The sequence below is a fragment of the Capra hircus genome, chromosome 2 (assembly GCF_001704415.2).
Source record: "Capra hircus breed San Clemente chromosome 2, ASM170441v1, whole genome shotgun sequence".
In the NCBI taxonomy this organism is placed as follows: Eukaryota; Metazoa; Chordata; class Mammalia; order Artiodactyla; family Bovidae; genus Capra; species Capra hircus.
This window is the reverse complement of record NC_030809.1, coordinates 30,586,665-30,595,810: the sequence shown is the minus strand read 5'-3', so window position 1 is coordinate 30,595,810 and position 9,146 is coordinate 30,586,665. Positions and strand designations below refer to the sequence as shown.

Genomic DNA, 9,146 nt, shown 5'->3' with positions numbered 1-9,146 from the left:
GATGATTAGACACCTTTTATCAGAGGCCTCTGTGGGGCCCATTCAAATTCTGGTTGAATCTGGGTGATTTCAAATTTGAGTGCAAAGTAAAACCAGACATTGTATACGACACTGGACAGGGAATAAACTTTGGAATCAGATCATCCTGTTGTCACTTACTGGCTATGCTATTGCGGGTAAATATTTTACCCCCTCTAAGCCTGTTTCCTCAATTGTAACCTGGAAGAATAACCTTTCTTCAAGGATTTGTTGATGTTTTCACCGAGACTTGTTTAAAAAGTTCTTAACATAAAGTCTGGCACACTGTCAGTAGTCAATGAATAGTTTTTGTTATCCTGATACTTAACTGATTTCAAAGAGATGAGGCATATTACTCCACGTGCTCCCCTGTTGTCAAGTCTCATTACAACAACCTTTAAAAACATGGTTCAGATCATATCAGGTCTTGACTCAGATTTCTCCAATGACTCTCCATTTCACTCAGACCAAAAGCCAAAATCCTCCCAAAGACCTCTTACCCACTCTTCCTCCTCTGACCACAGCTCCTACTACCCTCTTTTTCAGGTCCCTGTATTCTGGCTACCTTGACCTCATTGCTTCAGGTCCTTCTCCTTCTCTAAGGAACATGTTTCCCCAGATAACCTCAAGGTAAGTATCCTCAATATTTTTAAGAATCAATTGTAAAATCTCAGTATTATCAAGGTCATTCATCAGCTTATATAAAATAATAATAAGAGCTATCTGTTCCAGCACACTTTACACCTCTTACCTGCTTTACCTGTCTTGAAATCTCTTGCTACCATCTAACAGATTCCATCTAACTGCTTTGTTTCTAGTCTCTCCTGAACTTAAAAGTAACTCAACAGGGGCAGGCAATTTACTTATTCCCAATGCTTTCTCCATACCTGATATGTTTGTGGCACTCCATATATATATATATATTTTTTTTTTTAAGGTAATAAGTGATTTTTCTAGCAGGAGTATGGTTCATCTATGCTTCAAGGCCTTGATAGACTTAGGTACAACTTACTCTGGAAACTTCCCTAGTGGTCCAGTGGTTAAGAATCTACCTTGCAGTGCAGAGGGTGTAGGTTGGATTCCTGGTCGGGGAACTCAGATCCCACAAGCCACAGGGCAACTAAGCCCAAAATACTGCAACTACTGAGCTCCAGTGCTCTGGAGCCAACTCACCACAACCAGGGAGCCTGCATGCCACAATGAGAGATCCTGTATGATATAATGAAGATACCAAGTGCTGCAGTTAAGACCCACTGGACAGAGCCAAATAAATATTTTTTAAAATGCAAATTACTCTGAGTTGACATCTCCCCCACCCCCACTCTGACTCCTGCCCAGCAAGTGGGGTAACTCAGAGTACAAGAAGCCCATTAAGAAGAAAGGTGGAACCACAAACACTTGGTCAGGCAGTTGCGATGGTGAGAAGAAAGCTGTCATATAGCTATCATGTATGGATGTGAGAGCTGGACAATAAAGAAGGCAGAGCATTGAAGAATTGATGCTTTTGAACTGTGGTGCTGGAGAAGACCCTTAAGAATCCCTTGGAAAGCAAGGATATCAAACCAGTCAATCTTAAAGGAAATCAACCTTGAATACTCTTTGAAAGGACTGATGCTGAAGCTCAAGCTCAAGCTCCAACACTTTGGCCACTGGATGTGAACAGCTGACTCACTGGAAAAGACCCTGATGCTAGGAAAGTAGAAGGCAGAAGGAGAAGAGGATATAGAGGATGAGGTGGTTGGATGGCATCATCAATTCAGTGGACATGAACTTGGGCAAACTCTGGGAGATGGTCAGGGACAGGAAAGCCTGGCATGCTGCTGTCCAAAGGTAATGAAGAGTTGGACATGACTTGGTGACTGAACAGCAAGACTCATTCCATCTCCCTGCCACCTGTGACTTTATTATCATTTGCCTAGTTTATTACTATCTGAGCCACCAGGGAAGCCAGCAGACTTTTCATTGGTTTCCATTCTGCCATGTGTCTTTGCTCCAATCCATCCTTCTTCTGCCCTCAGACCTGAAATTGTTTTCATTACCTCTCTTGTCTGCTTGCTTATAGCTTCAGGCCTTGACCTCACACTATGTTCACGAACATTCTCTACCTTGTCCCTCCTTTCTATCAACCCCACTATGTTCCAACTTCAGCCCTGCTCCAGCGCCATTCTGCCTTTTGTACATATTCTTTGTATTTCTACCTCTGTGACTTTGCTTCTTCTGTCCTTTCAGAAAGTTCCCTCTCTCCTTCCACCAATCCAAATCTACTCCAAATCTCAAATCTTAGTTTAATCACACATCATCTGAGAAGAACTCTCCCAGTGATTACTGTACCAATTGCTGCAATTACTTCACACCAATATTTTCTTTCTTCTAATAATTTCTCTCCCTTGAGTTACCTACACATTTTAGCCTGTAGCTAGACTTTGATTGTATCACATATTAACAGTAATAATTGCAACTATAATTATAATTTATTCAATTCCTCTTATGCCCTAAATATGATAAGTACTCATATTAATCTTGCAAAGCAGAAATTATTATTCCCATTTTGTTAACTAAGAAACTAAAGCTCATGGAGGTTAAATGCATGCATGCTTGCTAAATTGCTTCAGTCCTGTCTCTTTGTGACACTATGGACTCTAGTCCACCAGTTTCCTCTGACCATGGGATTCTCTAGGCAAGCATACTGGAGTGGGTTTTTATGGCCTCCTCCAGGGGATCTTCCCAATCCAGGGCTTGAACCCACTTCTCTAACATCTCTTTATTAGCAGGTGGGTTCTTTACCACTAGCGCCACCAGAGAAGCCCCATAGAGGTTGCATGTGCTGTGCATAGTCACTCAGTCATGTCTGACTCTTTGCAACCCTATGGACTGTAACTCATCATACTCCTCTATCCATGGGCATTCTACAGGCAAGAATGCTAGAGTGGGTTGCTATGCCCTCCTCCAGGGGATCTTCCCAACCCAGGGATCGAACCCAGGTCTCTGGCATTGCAGGCAGATTCTTTACCATCTGAGCCACCAGGGAAGCCCGTAGAAGTTATATGGATTATCCCAAGTCATACTATTAGTAAATAATGGAGCCAAGATTCAATTCCAATGTACCTAAGTATCCTTTGTTGTTGTTGTTGTTGTTGTTGTTTTTCTCATATACTTATAAACTCCTGGGAGATTTAGCAAAATATGTGCATTCAGTAGGTACTCAATAAATGCTGGCTGGTTGATCAGGCATCCAGGAGAATGCACATTGATTTAGAGGTGCCCTGACAATGCTTCACCTCAGAGGTGACGAGGTGCGGAGTGCGGCACTCCTTCTCCCTTCCTTCTGCACCAGAAGAGCTAGAGGCTGCAGAACAGTGAGCTCAAGGCTGTTTCAGGGCCCCAAAGAGGGGGCTGTGTTCCCCAGGCTCAATTCCATTCCTTTCAAAGAGCTAGGCCCTGCATCTTGCCTTCCCTGGCCATCCTCAGGATCAAGTTAGCTGCGTCATTGCCACCTCAGATTGAGAGCTTCCCAGGCAGCCTGGGCTTGCTGGAAGCACCAGTGACAGACTTCTGGACTCCAGACCAGTAGGCCCAGGACATACACCTGACTGAAAGGGGAGCAGGGCAAAGCCTGCCAGGGTGTGCTTGAGCTGCCTCTCCCCAGCAGGCTGTAGCCCCTTGTCCTGAGGTTGCAGAAGGAGCTGACACCTGTCAGCTGTCTTCCCTCCATCTACAGTGTGCCAGGCACCATGTGAGACGCTTCACAGGCACGATCTCTCTTCAGAATCCTCACCACACTGATGAACCTTTTTGCAGAGAAAGGATGGAGACACAGGCTCAGAGAACAGACTTGTGGACACAGTGGGGGAAGGAGAGGGTGGGACTAATTGAGAAAGTAGCATCGACATGCATATACTACCATGAGTAAAACGGACAGCTAGTAGGAAGCCGATATATAACGCAGGGAGCCCAGCCTGGTGCTTGCAATGACCTAGAGGGGTAGGATGGGGTGGGCGGTCAGAGGGTGACTCAAGGGGGCTGGGATATATATATATATATATATATATAACAATTTCACTCATCTCACATGCTAGTAAAGTAATGTTCAAAATTCTCCAAGCCAGGCTTCACCTATATGTGAACTGTGAAATTCCAGATGTTCAAGCTGGTTTTAGAAAAGGCAGAGGAATCAGAGATCAAATTGCCAACATCCACTGGATCATCGAAAAAGGAAGAGTTTTGGAAAAACATCTTTTTCTGCTTTATTGACTATGCCAAAGCCTTTGACTGTGTGGATCACAATAAACTGTGGAAAATTCTGAAAGAGATGGGAATACCAGACCACGTGACCTGTCTCTTGAGAAACCTATTTGCAGGTCAGGAAGCACCAGTTGGAGCTGGACATGGAACAACTGACTGGTTCCAAATAGGAAAAGGAGTACATCAAGGCTGTATATTGTCACCCTGCTTATTTAACTTACATGCAGAGTACATCATGAGAAATGCTGGACTGGAAGAAGCACAAGCTGGAATCAAGATTGCAGGGAGAAATCTCAATAACCTCAGATATGCAGATGACACCACCCATATGGCCGAAAGTGAAGAAGATCTAAAAAGCCTCTTGATGAAAGTGAAAGAGAAGAGTGAAAAAGTTAGCTTAAAGCTCAACATTCAGGAAAGTAAGATCATGGGATCTGGTCCTATCACTTCATGGGAAATAGATGGGGAGGCAGTGGAAACAGTATCAGAGTTTATTGTTTTGGGCTCCAAAATCACTGCAGATGGTGACTGCAGCCATGAAATTAAAAGACACTTACTCCTTGGGAGGAAAGTTATGACCAAACTAGATAGCATATTCAAAAGCAGAGATATTACTTTGCCAACAAAGGTCCTTCTAGTCAAGGCTATGGTTTTTCCAGTGGTCATGTATGGATGTGAGAGTTGGACTGTGAAGAAAGCTGAGCACTGAAGAATAGATGCTTTTGAACTGTGGTGTTGGAGAAGACTCTTGAGAGTCCCTTGGACTGCCAGGAGATCCAACCAGTCCATTCTAAAGGAGATCAGTCCTGGGTGTTTATTGGAAGGACTGATGCTGAAGCTGAAACTCCAATACTTTGGCCACCTCATGCGAAGAGTTGACTCATTGGAAAAGACCCTGATGCTGGGAGGGTTTGGGGGCAGGAGGAGAAGGGGACGACAGAGGATGAGATGGCTGGATGGCATCGCCAACTCGATGCATATGAGTTTGAGTGAACTCCGGGAGTTGGTGATGGACAGGGAGGCCTGGTGTGCTGCGATTCATGGGGTCACAAAGAGTTGGACACGACTGAGTGATTGAATTGAACTGAACTGAACTGAATAGTTACTGTTGATTCACGTTATTGTACAGCAGAAACCAACACAATATTGTAAAGCAATAATCCTCCAATTAAAAATTTTTTTAAATGCTCACCACTACCCCACCTAAGCCCACTGACTTATCTGTGAAATGGGCATATTAGGTTGCATCTCACCGAAAGTCACCCAGGCAAGAGGAAGACACTGATATGGGCCCATTTGTCTTCAACACTCTATGGGCTTTTCAGTAATGCCGCAGCATCCATATGTACTGGGGGCCAAGAGACCTCAGCCTCTATTCTAGCTCATCACTCATCTTGGGAGACTTCAGTGTCTTTCTCTCTGTCAAAGGCATAAGCAAACCCTCCCCCTCCACTGCCAGTTCCTTCCCACTTCACAGATCACCTTTGAATCTGTGTATGCCATAATATGCAAATACATCAAATACCTGCCTGGAGTAGGAGATGGAAGAGATTATCGTTAATTTTCTGTTTCTGTATCTGCATATTTACATTTTACTGCCTCAACTACCCAAAGATATTCGAGGTAGAGACTACAAGTACACACTATTAATGGCCTCCTTCCACTGCTTATAAGTTCCTAATAGCTGAGAAATCGTGGAAGTACTCAATAAAGAAGTACATGCTCAGAATCACGTGTGTGGTAGCGATTTTTCAGACCAATTTCCTCTCCTTGGAAATCAAAGTTCAGAGGGTACAGAGCAGCCAGGCTGGGAGCAGAATCCTTGCTTGCTATTTTTAAGTAAAGGACTCTGTGCAAAACCATATTTGTCTGCAGACTTTTCCAGACAACAGAAAGATACGTAAAGATGCAATTAATTTCAGGTGTGGGCTATTTCCTAGTTGAGTTAGTAGATTTCTCATTTTATAAATTTCTTCTAATCTTTAATAAGATTTTGTAATACTTTATAAACTAGTACCAGCTAAGATATCCAGGGAATATTGGTAAGGAATCCAAATAAAACCAGATATCCTGACCTTTTAAAATTTTAGCTTATCCTGGCCTTAAAGAGAACTCTAAATTAAAGTTATTTAGGGTCTGATATGATGATGCTCATACTTCAAATCCTAGAGTATTTTTTTTTAATTATGAGGCACTTTTGCATTACTGCAGTTGCTCTTTAAGGAAACTCTGTAAGCGAGGCAGGGTGTGGATTATCTCCATTCTACAGATAAGTGCCACAGGATTCAGTGATACAGCTCTCTGCCCATGGCCAACCTCTCCCCTGATTTCCAGCCCAGGTTGTTAGGCAGGTGGAGTAGCCTGGATGGGGTTGGGAGGGCAGGTCAAGGAACATGTGTGGGATGCACTGGAGAAAAATAAAGAGTCCTGCCGTGTGCATGCTACTGGCTGAGCAGGACTCCTTCTTTGCTCCTCTTCGTCCCAGCCTGCTTGCTTGCTTTGAGCCCAGCCTGTAAGGGCTCTGCCAGCTCCTAAGCTGGCTTGTTTTGCTGGTAGGGATTAGGTGCCAGAGTTTTCTGCTGGTGACTGCTCTTTCCCGGCTCTCTCTTGTGGTATCATATTTTCGCAGCTTGTTCTTAAACTCATCTTCCTGACCCTTCCAGTCTCAGGTCATTGAAAGTGAGGTCACTAAGGACTCCAACACCACCTGGCCCGTGCTTCTCTCTGGACAGAGAAACTTCTCTTCATTTTGTCCCCACTCCCTCCTCTGGCAAAGACTCAACTCAGTCCCTCCCGCACCTCTCTTGCTTCTTCCCACCCCCGCCACCCCATTTTTAGCTAATGGACCTCACTAGAATAGCCAAGATGATCTGTTCACATATCTTAATGTCCCACTTCTATAACCAGATGAGCTATGTAGGTTGACTTAGTCCGTACCCTACACTCCCTTGTTTTAAAGCTGAAATATCAGAGCTTCAGGGATGTTAATGCTTTGTTGCCCAAATCTAATAGCCAGTCAATGGTTGAGCTAATAGAGAACCTCTCATTTTCCACGTTAGTTCTGTTACGGGGACTCACCAGCCCCTCGCTATCCTCTCTTCCTGCCTTGGTTCAAGCCTTCATCATCTCTGAATAGCACCTCAGCGAAATCCTCCCAGCGCTTCCTGCTTTTGTGTTTACCCTCTTTTGGTGGATCCCACTGGGAAGTGACCACACCAGATTTGAGATCAAGATGGATAATTTCTTATCTCAAACTTCTTAGTCATGTCCTGCGGATCCCAGGATAAAGTTTCCACCCCTCTGCTTGACTGATGAGTCCCCTCCCTCCACGGCCTTGGGGCTTCTCCAGCTCTGTCTCATTCTAAGTCCCAGCACACATTCTCTGTATTGGCCATGCCACCTTCTTTGTGAAAATGCCTGGTGTCTCCTGGGTATGACCTTCCAGTGCCTTTGCCTGTTTCCTGCCTGGAATTCCCTTCCCTGTATCTTCTTTGTAGAAAATTCCTGTTTAAAAATTTCTCTGGTACCACAGTTTCTCTGAAACCTCCACCTACAGAGTGAATTATGCAAACTTCTCTAGCTTTTAAGTGTGTATGTTTTGTTGCACATATAGTGTTTTCTCACACTGCATTTTGTGAAGATTGGCTTGTTTCCTCACTATGTTGTAAGCATATTGAAGGCAGAATTTGAATTTCTTTGTTTCCTCTTCATACCCCTCTAGGTCAAGGTTGGCTAATATTTGGAGCTCCATATGTATCGCTATCTGGCCAGCTGGCTAAGCAGGACATGGAGGCTGCACATTAGAAAATTCAGGAAACTCTCCATTGAAGGAAGTCAAGTCACTCAAGGCCAAAGCTTTCACCACTGTCCTTTTAGGAACATCCTATTAACGACTGATCTTGGTAGTTAACACACAATTACAAGTGACTTATAGACACATCATTCCAGTGGGGTTCAGGAATCTCTGTTTGCTACAGTATAAATGTATTAATTTTGTGTAATTTGAATAACTGATATTCATTGGTCTCTGTCTAAACAATATATAGGTGTTATTTCATTGAATTATTGCAAATACCTTGCAAGGTGAAAATTACTATCCTTATTTTATAGATGAAGAAAGTGAGGCTCAGAAAATATAAACAACTTTGAAAAGAAGTATCTGAAACCCAAAGGACAAGATGATAATTGTATCCAAAATTCTGGTGCTCTGAATGAACAGAACAGGCTTAGAATCTCCCTTTCCATCTGCTGCCTAAAAAGCACTCATTTCTAGTTTTTATACAATATTCTCCTATGTGCAGCATGCTCATAGCACTTTATTAGCTATATATTATTCCCAAATGGAGATAAAATTTGTTGATTATAAAAGTGACATACATTCACTGTGAAACATCCCAACAATATGGAAACATGTAAAGAAAATTACCATATAATGATTTCAAAAGCATGCAATAACTACTGTTAATACTGTGAGGTTGTCCATTCAGATTTTTTCCTGTGCACCTGCACTCATATATACATACATTTTCCTTGAGTAATGCTATACCTTTCTGATAACTTTCTCTTTTTTTTCACATTGTGTGGTAGCTGTTAAGATGTATAGATTCAAATCATCATTTTTAATAGATGATAGTTGTCCAATAAATGGATATAACATAATAAAGCATATACATTGTTTCTCTTTCCAGTGTTCTTCTATGATAAATGATGCTATGATAAATTGTGAAAAATTCATCTTTTCCCTTTTGACCAGGCTCAGAAGTAATCATGAGAGATCACTTTTTAATTTAAATTTCTTTGATCATCAGTGCAGTTGAACATCCATTACACACATTCACTGACCTTTTTATTTTGTGAATTCTTTTTTTATTCCCTTGTCTATTTCC

General features: G+C 42.6%; 1 long non-coding RNA gene across 1 annotated transcript; it reads left to right on the top strand.

Annotated features, from left to right (window-relative positions):
• On the top strand, positions 444–8,937 carry LOC108633366. The gene is made up of 2 exons (XR_001917030.1): positions 444–648; positions 7,982–8,937. It is a non-coding gene; the product is annotated as an uncharacterized LOC108633366 (long non-coding RNA).